Source organism: Bactrocera latifrons, unplaced genomic scaffold (genome assembly GCF_001853355.1).
Source record: "Bactrocera latifrons isolate USDA-ARS-PBARC rearing strain unplaced genomic scaffold, ASM185335v1 scaffold_307, whole genome shotgun sequence".
NCBI classification, from domain to species: Eukaryota; Metazoa; Arthropoda; class Insecta; order Diptera; family Tephritidae; genus Bactrocera; species Bactrocera latifrons.
Genome location: NW_017536708.1, coordinates 49,227 through 63,824, shown reverse-complemented (window position 1 = coordinate 63,824; position 14,598 = coordinate 49,227).

The window sequence follows — 14,598 nt, the reverse complement described above, 5'->3', positions numbered from 1 at the left end:
CTTCGGGGGATTTGCAACGCCACTTAGCTTCTTGCTATCGTATCAGCAAACAACATTTTGGCAGGATCGTGAATGATGTACCGTATTAAAAAATGAAGTGCCCGATTGGACAGAATAAAATTTGCTAGAAATAGCTAATGGTTTTGAAAAACAGTGGAATTTTCCTAATTGTGTTGGCGCCATTGACGGAAAACACATTAATATAAAAGCACCTCCTAAAAGTGGAAGCATACTTTATAACTACAAGGTAAGATCACATAATATGCCTCGGTTGTACTAAAAAGTAATACGAATTTTAAACTTTTGAATTTATAGGGGTTCCATTCAATTGTGTTGATGGCTACCTGAGATGCGAATTATAAATTTACGTATTTGGATATAGGTGCTTATGGAAGCGAAGGCGACTCTCATATTATGAGAAATTCGAAATTTGGTACCAGAATTCTGAACGACACCTGTCTATTTCCTCCTGACAAAGTAATTAATCAAAAAAAAAAAAATTGCCGCATTTCATTGTGGGAGACGACGCCTTTCCTTTATGCAAGCGCTTAATTAAACCTTATAGCGCCACACAACTGTCGATAGAGCAAAGAATTTTTAACTACAGGATAAGTAGAGCTAGGCGGTGCATTGAAAATGCTTTCGGCATTTTAACTGCAAGATGGCTTTGCCTTAGAAAACTTTTATTTTGCAAGCCTGAACGAGCGCAAGTTGTTGTTTCGGCATGTTGCCTATTGCATAATCTCCTTATAAATAAGTGTCGCCGAACGTACAATTCGAATGCGTTTTCTGGTTTTGTAGATAGCACTGGAAATTGGATAGCAGGAGAATGGGAAGTGTTGCAACAACAACAATGCAATCGAAATGAATCCATCGCAACCACTTACAGTGGAAGAAATTCAGATTACGGCAAATATATTCGGAAAATTTTAACAGACTATGTAAATTCTCCTAATGGATCTGTTCCTTGGCAAAACAATGCATCTTTTATTTAAATTTATGTTATTGTTCTTATACAAATAAAAAAATTTCAGTACAATATTTTTTATATTACTAATAAATGTTTACAAAAAATGTTAATCATTGTTGATTCTGTTTTATTTTTATGCTCTTCAACCTTTTTCAGCAGCATTAGATTTATGGAAAGACACATGTCGTCGCCAACAGATCGAGGCAGTTGATTTAACAACCAATCAAAACTGGAAAGAGCTTGTGCGTAAGGGGAGCTGCATGTGGTATTTGAGCGACTTTCCAACATTTCCTCCTGCTTCTTGAGTATGTTATCAAACCGACTCCACGCTTGATTTTTGCGGGGAGAGCTTAATCACCGCCCTCGTTTCGTGGGTGTYGGGTTCTGAAATATAAAACAACACAATTGTAAAAATAAAAAAAAGAATATTAATATGTAAATGTAAATTATATAATAAATTACAAATAAATAAAATTCCTATTATTAGGCCTATATAAAAAATGTCTCCATATACAAATACATATAATATGTATATGTGTGTATGTACTCATATAGTCGTATGAGTGCTGTAAGTTGGTTGCACTTGTTTGTGACACATTAGAATCCTCGCCGATAATTATTGGCGATGCATGCGAATCTTCTCCGAAAGATACTGGAGTTGTGAAGGTCCTTAAGAAAAAATTAATTGTTTGGCGAGCGTTCAAATTATGCAGACTTACTTCCGTTTGTGGGATACATTCATCAAAAATGACATTTCCTCCGCAAACTCCCAATCAACGTTTTCTGAAAAGGATGGAGTTTCCAAAACTTCCCCACCATCGCTGCCACTTTTGTTCTTATGAGCTACACTAGCATGGTAGCGATAGCTTTCGCGCATACTAATCCACGCTAATTTGCACTCATCCACTAAAACATAAATTTTATTATGAACAACAAAACACTGAATACAAAACATAAATTAACTCACCACTTTTATCAAGGGCACTGCTTATGTGAAGCCAGGCTTGATTTACCGCATTCTTATTGCAATGCAATATATTGCTAACATCCCAGATTCTGGGCCACTCCCTCACACAATTCACAACTTGGCGCTTCTCCAACGCTGTGAAATTCAGCATGCAATTTTTGCGTTTCAATAAGCCATCATTTTTTAAATTTCCATCCATTTTGTAAATTTTCAAAAAATATAAATATTTATAAATTTCACTTCACTCGTACGCCAATGTCACTTTCCTTCACGAAACAATTGTTGATTTGATGCTTCTTCGCAAAACCAGGCTTGACATGCTTGCTTGTTGCAAAATGTATAAAAATTAGTACTAGATTTCTTTAGAGCTGCATACCAGCACACGTAAATCTATCGCAGGAAAGTTACTTGACCGCTCTTAAGCGTTTTTTTATATGAAGTTTTTACATTACTTGAGAGCTGGATACCAACCTTAAGACAATAATTAGTATTTCATACAACAAACCGTGAGATGCAGCAAGATATGGGCAGTTAAGAGGGATGATTTTCATTTAAGCGGAATACTGCTTAACCGGGATTCACTGTACACATAAATCGGAGGAATATTGAATATTTTATTTGGCACATTTCTTGACTTGAAAATCGACAAATAAACTATGTTGTCAATTTTATTCTATACTTATATTTGCGGAGTGGTTGCTTTTTCCTTCTCATACAAATATCAGAAATTGTTCAATGTTGTCGACTATTTGGCTGCCATATTGACTTGTGACGCTGCTGATGCTATTTGAGACGTTTATTGTTTTTACAGAACAATATTTGTAGTTTTTGCGGGCGACATACCTATCTACATGGGAATGCATATAAGAATGTATGTTGTGTATGCATTATTTGTGTGGGAATGTAATACGCACATATTTACATGTGTACGCATATAAGTATGTTGGTTTGTGTATGCATTAATTGTCCGGTAATGTCGTACACATATGCATATGGATGTATGTACATATAGCAGCAGTGCACGCACACTTTTTACTGATAAATGATAATATCACGATCTGAATTTGAATTGTACTTACATATGTATGTATGTAACTATGAAAATTGAAATTAATTGCGATTTACATATAATATTATTGTAATATATTATAATAAGTATTTTAGGATATTATGATAGTATGTCATATATGTATGTATATACAAATATAGCATATCTACATACTCATATGTAAATTTATAATATATTATCAAACATAAGAAATATTTAATAAATAAACATTAACTGCAAATATTGTTTTCAAAATAGGATAATTTAAGCAGAATGTTATAAGTTATGCATATATTCATAGAAATACGTAAAATGATAATCATATCAATTAATATGATTGCATGTATGTAAACGTATAGAATTATATGCAAAAGGCTAACATACGTCTGCAATAGAAATGTATATTTCTGAGCATAATTTTCATTGAATGCTCAGCTCTGCTCCACTGCTAAGATTTCTCCTTCTTAGCTAGCTGTGGTGAAACACGCTCATCGCATTTTGTTAGCTTTTGACAGTTGCCTGTCCGTTGTTGGACCTTCTCTATAAATATACGTTCTCTGCTACTAATTATTAAGAGCTCAGGATTAACAGAAACACCTGACAATAATAATGAAAGAAGAATTTACAAAAACAATCCTTCGTAACAGCATTAGATAAGCTTACAAAATTTCTGCAGGCTGTAATTTATTTTTAGCTCTTCTCTATTTATTGAATCTGCTTTTTTAAAGCTTAAGAATAACGAAAAAAATCTTAAATCTAGTTAAAACGTTGATATTTAGTACGCGGGCATGTCCCTTTTTTTTATGCGTGTTTGATCGCAGGATCTATGATCTATAGCATTAGCCAAGGAGTTTGGATAATCTCGAAGTTTAAATATATATTTCATTCCGCTGCCCTCTACTTATTTGCTTACCATAGGAACAGCTTTAAGAATATTCTCATCACGTATGTATCGAGGCAAGCATTTCCGATTGGAACCATAATTGTACAGGTCGTACCCCATAGCTGAATGCCATACATCCACATCGGTTTTATGACTGTATTATATAAAAGCACTGTGTTGTCTATGCTACGTTTAGAGTGTTTATTTAAAAGCCAATTTAAATTTACAGCTCTTATCTTCATGCAAGTTTTTTTTACTATAGATATGTTTGTTTTCTTCACCGGAGCCTCCTATCTAGGTGATTACCAATTTACTTTGTTCGCTTGGGGTATTAAAATACTGTTAATTTTTACTGCCGGGCACATTTTTGGCCTTAGCGACAATGTAACTTGCTTACACTTCTGTTCATTCACATTTGTAATTCAGTCGGATAGCCATGTCATTTGTTACGGCTCACTGAAGTCGTGTCATCCGCAAACGCTGATATCAATGCATTATTAACTGTTGGAAGATCTGCTGTGCATATGATGTGTAGAGTTGGGCCGAAAACATTACTCTGTGGTACACCAGCCCTTATCTGTCGTTCATCAGATATGAAATCTCCTAAATCTTTGTTTTAMTTATATAAAAAGTCTTCATACCACACCCTATCGAACGCTTGAGCTACATCTAAAAATATTTCTGAACAGAACTCTCTAAGCTCAAATGCTTTTCTTACTATATTAGTAATTCTATTCACTTGCTCTATCGTGCTATGTTTTTCACGAAACCCGAATTGGTGCGTTGGTAGTATATTATTTTCGTGGAGGAAAGTTAATATCTTCGATAGTAACCCTGTTTGTATGAAGACGAACGCGTTAAGTCTTTCCTAGGTTTATCTATCAAGATAATGTGCAACTTTGTCCATGAAATTGGACAGTATCCGAAACTAAGAATTGTATTGAAGAGCAAAGAGAGCACCTCTACAGTAGTATTTGGGTAATATTACGATATCACGTCCTGGCGACTTTTTTGGACTAAGTTCTTTTATAATTCTAATAATTTTAGGAGGTAAAATCTTAAAAGACTCTCGTAACTTGTTAGCTATGTTGGGTAAGATTGATAGCACAAATTTATACTTTGGGCAATTAGATTGAAATACCTTTTCTGTGTGATTTGTAAAACAAAACCCCGGTCTCATATAGGCATGTTGGAGTCAATTGGTGGCTTTATGGGCGTTCGGGCTTCCAACGGGACACAGCTTTTTTATATATGTTTCGGTGTTGAATTCATCCTCGCGTTTTTAAGCGTTAGTTATTATATTATTGAGTTCCCCTATGCTTTCGTCAATAAGTCTTCCATTATTTATTTTATACTCAATATTAAAGTGGCCACTCAGATATTTTTTATATTTTACCCAGTTCGTTTTATAAGATGTTGGATCCACTTTTGGATTAACGGATATGGGTTGTTTACATAGCTTTATTAGTACAGGAGACTGATCAGAAGATATATCAGTACATATACCAACTGTTATGTGCGATTTRTCTATATTTTTCGGATTAATTAGTCGTGAGTAATAATTTACAATGCAAAGCATATGTATGTATGTATATGCTTTACATTGTAAATCGACCTGCTAAAAATCTATGTCCTAGCATTTCAAAAACTCTTTAAATTGGATATTTGTATTTTTAAATCGAGGTGGGCAGCATATAGTCGTCAAGTTGAAATAGCTTTTAAATGCGTTATAGCATGAGATTCTAAAGCGTGGTGGTTTAGTCGTGTACCTTTAAATCTGAGGGATTTGTAACATTGAGTCTAAATTCCGGTAAAAAGAAATTGTTTTATACCTAAGATGAGTTTCTGACGAAGGCATAACATTTGATTTTGTGATTTGGTTATCTCTTGTGTAATATTTTGCATTGTAGACATAATTGTGTCATACATTCGTTGAAATCAGAGTTTAATTCCATTTGGTTGGTTTTGGAGCAATTACATTTGTGAAGTGCTGCCTTTAATCACATATCCCTAATGAATCATTCTTGTTAAGATTTCCTGGTTTTGGATCATGAACAGGGACTTAAATAATTTCGTTAGGAGTATTATTTATTATGGTTACGACGTGCTTGAATTCCGACAGACAATTTCGTTTTTAAGTTTTTATATATAGAGCTACCTCTATAGTTTGAAGTGTGATTTCCCTAACAGTTACTACATTTTGTATTTAGTTGATCTTTTTTAACAGTACATTTTGATGTAGGATGTAAATCACCACAACACACAGTCAAAAAAAAAATTTTTATAAGAATGCTTGAGTAATTGTTTCATATATGTTACCTATTTTCAAGGGCACTATGTGAAAATTGTTAGGGCCTGCAAGTATTATGTTGCCTAGTTTATCACGCAAATAGATTTAAGGGATTTAACATAAGATTTTTAGACGTGAATGTTAATACTGTGGTGGTACCCACAGTGAGTTTTTGCACAGTGAGGCAAATGTGTTGCTATTTAAAATTTCTGGCTTTTTACCATTTGTCGTGCCTGGTTGAAATTTTTTGGTATTCTCCGCTGATTTAATTGAATAGAAATCCTTTTACGTAGCGATCAACACCAGTCTGAACAGATGGCCCTTTTCGTTCCCAGGACTTATTCAAGCTGTTACATTTTGATCGCCAAGAGTTGTTATTGTTGGCTCGACAAAGTTGAAGTAGGCAACTAATGAATGGTGGTGAGGCTACGCAGCTCATTATTGTTTGTTTGAATTTTTTTTTTTACTTTTTATTTCGTGCACTATTTGGTTATGTTTATTATTAATAATTGTGTGCACTGTTTTTTACTTGATTGTTTGTTTTCAATTTAATAAATTGTATTATTTTGTTTTTTACTTTTTCCTTGTTTACTTTTCTATAAAAGTAGAAAAAAAATGTTTCTATAAAATATAAATTGCCCCGCAAAGAAATTAATATTGAGTGACCATTTTTCGAAATTCGGGAAGGCTAAAGATGCCGTTATGGATAACGAGTTCAAGACATGACAGCTATTGTCATAAGCCAAATATCCATACGAGAATGCATGTCGTTTTAGGAAACTATAACGATCGATATCAATCATTCAAAAGAAGCATAATAAATAAACAAACAAGGAAAGGAAAGTCTATGTAGACACAAAAGAAGAAGGTCCAATAAAAAATTTAAAAAGGTCGGAGATAAAGACGAATCTTGCTTTAAAATTAAGCCATAAAAAACGTTTACTATGTGAAGGCCTCTGCCTGGAAATTCTTGAGATAATACAGATGATGATATGTATGTTTAGCACAGAAACATTACTTAGCGGTAGTAAAGAATATAATATAAACAAATATTCCTCTTTATTGGAGTATGCACCGCCAATCGATTTTCTTTTCCGCTGCTTGGCGCCAATTGGAGGTACCCGGCGAATCCAATTCCTTTACCAGCTGGTCTTTTCAACGGAGTGGAGGTCAAACGGTTGGGGGGCGGGGATATTAAATTCTGACATAGCAGCATAAAGACAGGTTTCTTGACACATGGCAAATATCTGGTGACTTGTTGATTTTCCAAGCCTTTTTTTGAGGAGGCTTATACCAAGGTAGTTGGCGCAGATTGTGGATTGGGACCATATTCTACATAGAAGATGTTGCATTCTCCTTATCAATTCTTCGCCGCCGTTTTTGAATAGCTCGGCCGGCAATCCATCGGCCACCGCCGCTTTGTTATTTTTTAGGCGGCTTGTTATTCGAACTTCTTTATAGTTGTGCAATAGAGCGTTTGTTCCATCGTCTTCGACTGGGGAGTCTGGATCACCATCTTCTTGTRTTATGATTTTACTCCCATTCGGCAGGCTAGAGAAGTGTTCTCTCTATAATCTTCGTATGTTATGGTTATTAGTCACTAGATCACATTTGGTGTTTCTACAAGGGTATGATCCGGTCGTGAAACTTTCTGTTAGTCGCTTCATCTTTTCGTAGAAACATCGATATGTTGAAGAATTTTCAGGGCGAATACCAGAACTCTCAGAATCTCTCTTCTACCACGAGTCATGGAGCGAATTTACGCTCCTTGATATGGCCGCTGTATTAAATGCCACAAAGCCTACTCGTCTCAGTATTGGTTCATCACAATTCGTAGACGGCGGTTATGTCAGGCTTTACTTTAAAGAGGACATCAACAAGCTAAGCAGCGGTCCCTTTCTAAGTAAGGAAGGAATTAAGTGCTTGGTCTTTAGCAGTAGTCATTAATGCGTTTGATGTGGTTATCAATAAAAAGGTAGCGCACAAGGCTATTCGTAATATTAACCCTGGGAAGGTGATGCTTCGCTTTGTTACTTCAGATCGCCTTCAAACGAATGTTTTTTTTTTTTTTGACTACTCAGAGGATAAATGGTCTAAGACCGGAAGTCGTGAACTGCTTGAGTCCTATATAAAAGAATCATTTCTGGCCATTCCCAAGTGAAGGGTAGTTCTTTTCTCACTTGCAAGAACTTTTACACATGAGCACCATCCTCCAATTAGTTATATTATATTATGTTTGAATAGTTTTTACATATTAGGTTTTTTTTTTTTGCAGTTTTATATATGAATTGTCATTATAACAGTTGTTCTGAATGAGGATGATAGAAGGGAATATATAAGTGACACCAATTACAGAAGAAGCAAGGAGGGTATATTATAGTTCAGCTAGGAAAAGTAGAGACAGTACGGGATGTACTATGTACTATTTTACATATTATATAATTAAACCAAAAGAGATAACCCAAGTGGTTGATAAGATTAAGGATAATATTATACTTTTAAATGAAGTAGAAACTGGAAAGTCAAAAATAAGATCAATAACACCCAGGGAGGGAAATAAAATAAATAAGTAAGAGGAAAAGAGGACTCATTAACAGGATACGCATAACTTCCAAATGGTTATTCAGTATAATGGACGCTAAAGACAGACAGGATTTAGAGGAGTATTTACTGACACTAGAAAAAATAGTCACAATGAGATAATTAATTTAAATAAACAAATTTCAATAAACAACCACTTCATTAATGGTCTGTATCAAGTAAAGAGCACAGTAAAAACACTCATTGAACCAAGGGAATAACGAATAATGTCAACTTCAATGATTATTTGGACAAATTAAGGTAATATAAGGAAAAAATTATACAAACATAAAACAATGTAGCAGCAGCAAAATATACAAAATGAGTCGAYCCTAATGCAATTCAGCTACCTGGAAGATATTTATCTACCGATTTAAAATTAATAACACCAATGCCAATTTTAAATTAGTTAATAATTGATCAAATAGATGAGAAAGTGTAAGCTATTATCTATATAAAGTCAACACTTTGTTAGAAAACTTAAAATGAAGTGAAAATTGTGTTTTTAGAAATGACTATATTAAAATATAATAATAAAACTTATATGCAACAGCTGCCAGACAATATTTTGTTGCTTAGAATAGGCATTGTTGTCGATAGGCATTCGGATAATCGAATGTATGAAGAAAAACAAATAGATATCAACGAAAATCAATGTTTACTAAGAAACGAACACTTACTTATATATGTATGTACATATTTTCTTAGATTAAATTGCATACATAATACTAAACTTCAGCATTAATCATGAAATAAGAAGGTAGGTAATAAGTTTAATTTGGTTTAAATTATTTGGAAATTGTTATTTGACGTAAGCAACTTTTTCTCTTCATTGCTGTTATATCACGAATTCCTTTCAGTTGTAGTAAACTCATAGTAACACTCTCTGTTTGTCTTTCAAACCACTTGGGAGCAGTTTCCAGGGCATGAAATGCTATATCATGAGATGGTCCTGTATCATATACGTCTATGTTTTCTTCTGTCTCATCTTCTTGCATTTCCTGCTGTTCATTTATCTGCAAAATGTGTTCTATGATTTTGTCATCAGCCATAATCTGAAATCCTTGATCATTACTGTCACAAGTGACCAACTCCTCCCAAGCCTTGCTTAAAGTCTTCCTTTCAATTATGCCTCTACAACCATGTAACATCACTTCTTTAAATTCACGTCCTTAAAAAATGATGATACTACTTCTACATTATCTTCTTCATCCCCACCTACATACGTAGAAGTTGTTTTCTATAAAGTCATTTCAATATTTCAATTGCAGCAAGGATGTTACATGAGGAGGCAAAAATTTTATTTTAAACTTTCCATTTTCTTTCTCTAACAATTCAGCTGAAGGATGGGTTGGCGCATTATCCAGTAAAAGTAGCACATTTATATAATTATATCATGGACCTGAATTCTCTCGCCTAGAAGCTAAAGATTTTGAAGGAAACGACTTCCAGCTTTATCCAGTTTCTTTAAAAAATTTAAACAAAATCCAAGTCATAGTTATTTTCATTCAAATTCTTCTTAAAACTATCTTTAAAAAAGTTTGGTGCATCTACATCAGCTGAAATTTTTTCACATTGTATTTCCAATTCACGAATTGCATGATGTGATTTAAATCTGTACAACCATGCGTTACTTGCCACAAATGATTCATCGTCGCCTAATTTTTTATTTAACTGTAATGCTTTTTCACAGAGCAAAGGTCCAGATATCGGTTGCCCAGTTGATGGTTTTTGTAAAATCCAACAATACAGAGCTTCTTCTAAAAGTTCATCTTTGGGTCTCCTCATCATTTTCCGATTTGTACTCCCGTCTTCACTATCTAATTTGCAGGTGTATAACAAAATKTAATCTTCTTAATATCACTTATCGTGAATGTAACTACACCATACCTTTGAGCTAACCTACGGCCGGTTTCTCCTTTTTTTAGTGAATCAACGATATTTATTTTGTCTTTAAGCGCTAAAGCATGTTTAAATATGTAGACGTGACACGCACGTCAGAGCGGAGTCACAATTGCAAACGAACTAAARCAATAATGAAATGCGCGGAGCAGCGGCAGCGACCCCACATAGCGCGGGCGGAATATGCAAGTTCCGACACGTTCATGATTCCATAATTTCGACCTGTGGGTATATAAGTTAGCACCCCATACATTCAAAAAGTATCATATGATGCATTAATATCATATGRTACAAAGTAATATAATATGATACCACTAAATCGCTGAGAGTGCGACATGTGTAGAGGCAACCTGTGGGAAGCGCAGCGTCAACGAAGTGCCAACCTATGGGAAGCGCAGTGTCAGCAGCTTTATACCCGTTGCAGCGGCAAACATAGGTCTAGAGTTAAGTATAATTAATTGTAAATTTTAGTTCTGTAGTGAAACTCAATAAAGGAGCATAGCTCCAAGAAAACATTTTTTTTTATATAAAAATAACAATACGTTTTTTAACTGGCGCCCGAGCAGGGACCAGAGCGTACGAAAGTGACAATAGCCTGAAAATCAAAAAGTAAGGCTACGCGAGTGGCGACGGTAGGGATTGTGAAAGTGTAAAAAGCGAAAAACAAAAAACATACTGTTCTAATGAGCGGCCCATCGTACACCGTGGGATCTAGACTAGAAACGTCGAGGGACCCCAGTACCGATATAGGRAAAAGGACAACCCCGAAGCGATCAAAAACATCCCATGGCAAGCTGGAAATTATTAATAATATTACTACCGCTATGCCTGGCGGAAGTACAGATCCTCGACTACTCAAACTCCCAATTAATAACAATAGAAAAGGGAACAGCTAGACTACAAACAGGAACATTTAAGATAATACATGAAATTGACATAGAAAAATATACGGACACACTTGACCACATAGAAGCGACTATTAAAACTGAAACTATCCGCAAAAACCCTAACTACCCCTTCATATCCCATTCGATAACACAGATAAGAGCCCAACTAAACAATCTAAAAGTAGAGAAAAAAATAAAAAGATCAATAAATTTCCTGGGTAGCGCATGGAAATGGATTGCAGGAAGTCCAGACCATGAAGACTACGAAATAATTTCAAATAAAATAAATAATATCTTACAAAATAACAATAATCAGGTATTAATTAACAAACTCACAATAGGAAAAATTAGTGAGATAACAAATATTACAAATAATATAATGAAAATCATGCAAAATGAAAAATGTTTGGAAATTGAAGCGTTTTTAGAGTTAAAATACAAATTAGAAATAATTAAGGAAGAAATTTTTAATATTGCATACGCAATACATTGGGCAAAAGCCAACATAATAAATTCCTTTATTTTATCAAATGAAGAAATAAATATTGCAAAAGAAGTAATAGACAACGACAATATTCCATATGTTAATTTAGACGAAGCACTCGAATTTTCCGAAATAAAAATTGCAACTAATGGCAAAATTATAATTTATGTTGTTAGCCTCCCAACCATTGATAACCAGAATTGTAAAACTTTAGACAGTAAAAAATAACGGGAGAATCAATAAAATCAATTTCAATACAATTTTAAACTGCGAAAAGGGAATTTATGGAATAGAAAGTTATTGTAAAAAATATAATTCCCTACAAATATTCTTAAGCAATAATGTAGTAGATTTAAGTAATGATACTTGTATAAACAATCTTTTAAAAAAGTCGTTTTCCAAACTGCACGGAGGTCAACAACCAGCATATCCCAACTATAGAGAAAATGGGACCTGGAATAATACTACTAAATAAATACAACGGAGAAATTTCAATAAATAACGAATCTACATTTTTAAACGGGACCTTCATCATTTTGTACACCAACGTAACCATTGATATCAACGGAAAAAAGTTCTATAACGAAGAAAGAACAGCAAGTAAACCACTACCAGCAATCCTACAACCGTCATCCGAACCACTCAGCATAGAAGAATTCCTCTCGCTGGAGATGCTGAAACAGCTTAACTTCAACAATACAAAAGAAGTAAGCATTTTAGAAGCAGCAAATAGAGTCAAATACGGATCCAGCATCACTCTAATTGTCTTTTTAATAGTCATCGCCTTAATTTTCGGGAAGAGTCTTTTGATCAAACAAAAAGAAGAGGAACCCAATAAACTGTCACAACTGGCAATAGAAGGGCTCAACCAAATTTTCAACACACCTAAAGATTCAAACGAAGACGTTTGAATTTCAAGGGGGGACTAGTTAGCACCCCATACATTCAAAAAGTATCATATAATGCATTAATATCATATGATACAAAGTAATATAATATGATACCACTAAATCGCTGAGAGTGCGACACGTGTAGTGGCAACCTGTGGGAAGCGCAGCGTCAGCGAAGTGCCAACCTATGGGAAGAGCAGTGTCAGCAGCTTTATACCCGTTGCAGCGGCATACATAGGTCTAGAGTTAAGTATAATTAATTGTAAATTTTAGTTCTGTAGTGAAACTCAATAAAGGAGCATAGCTCCAAGAAAAAATTTTTTTATATAAAAATAACAATACGTTTTTTAACTTATATAAATTGATCGCGGTTGGTATTCCGGATAATACCGAATTCGTATAACTGAGGGCCGGATAAACGAGTTTCTACTGTAATGATTAAAATTATATAATCTAAATTTAAACATTATTAGTTCAACCATATGATCCATATGTAAATTTTTAAAAAATTGTAATAAGCAATATTGTAATTATAGTAATAGTAGATATGTGGATAAAACGAAATGATGTTAACATTAAAATTGCTAAAACAAGGATTTACGAGAATTCTAAAAGCAGAGAGGGGAATTATGCATGCGGTCTCTAATAGTTGCAACTTGAAATATGTCGCATAGACATGGATTAAAAACAGAACGCAACAGAATGTAAGAGTCAGTATTTTTTGAAATTAGCCGTATCCATGGAATTATGATATTAAAATTTTAGCTTACAGAGTTTTAAGTTTTGCTCAATGAAATAGTTTTAAACAAATATCAAAATGTTTCGTCTATTTTACAGATCTAATAAGAGCTAACTTGCATGAGTCGGGTAAGCTGTCATGTTATTTTTGTTCAGTATTGTTTGGCATATCATCATAGGAATACTTACGCCTAAACAATATTATAAACCGTTCAACTTTATTACGAAAATTCGCGTGCTGTAAAGTATGTGTTTTACGCGAGTTATGTTGTTGAATCTGACTTTGTTGATTTACACCAAATAATACAACGTATCTCTTTGAACGTTACACCAATAATGATTTTTATTTCTAAATTAACTTAACATGAAGGTAAAGAAGTTTAATAAGTCAGCAAAATTACAATAAACAGGAAGTAAGTATTAAAGTCAACACAATTGTTGCAGTGTTTTTGGTTCTGCTGACTTTGATATTTTAAAATTAAAGGGAAAAATTGTTATTAGTAATTTTATAAATATGACTACAATTTTGTTTGTAAGAATTAATATTGCTGACTTAAACTATTTAGAATTCAAATGAAATTTTTTAAAGTACAACAAGAAATAAACGTAATATACTGCTGACTTAAACTACTTAAAATTAAATGTTGCTTTATTGCTGTCCTCTGGGTTTTGGTGGGGGTTGATGTGACGATATAACTCCTCCCCCCTTAGAGTAGAGCGATGGCCACAAAGAAGTTGGTGGGGATAGAGCGGCTTCATGGGCTTAGGATAATACCGAATTCTGGGGTTTTTCCATAACAGAGCCAGAGTGGTGATAGTTAAGGTGATGAGTATCAATGTTGTTATCGTTATTATGTTTCTTCTTTGAATTGCATCCTTTCTTAATTTCATAATATCGTTTTTGTTGATGAAACTGTAATCTTTGATTTTCTCTAGGCTTAAAGTCTCTGTTACTGATG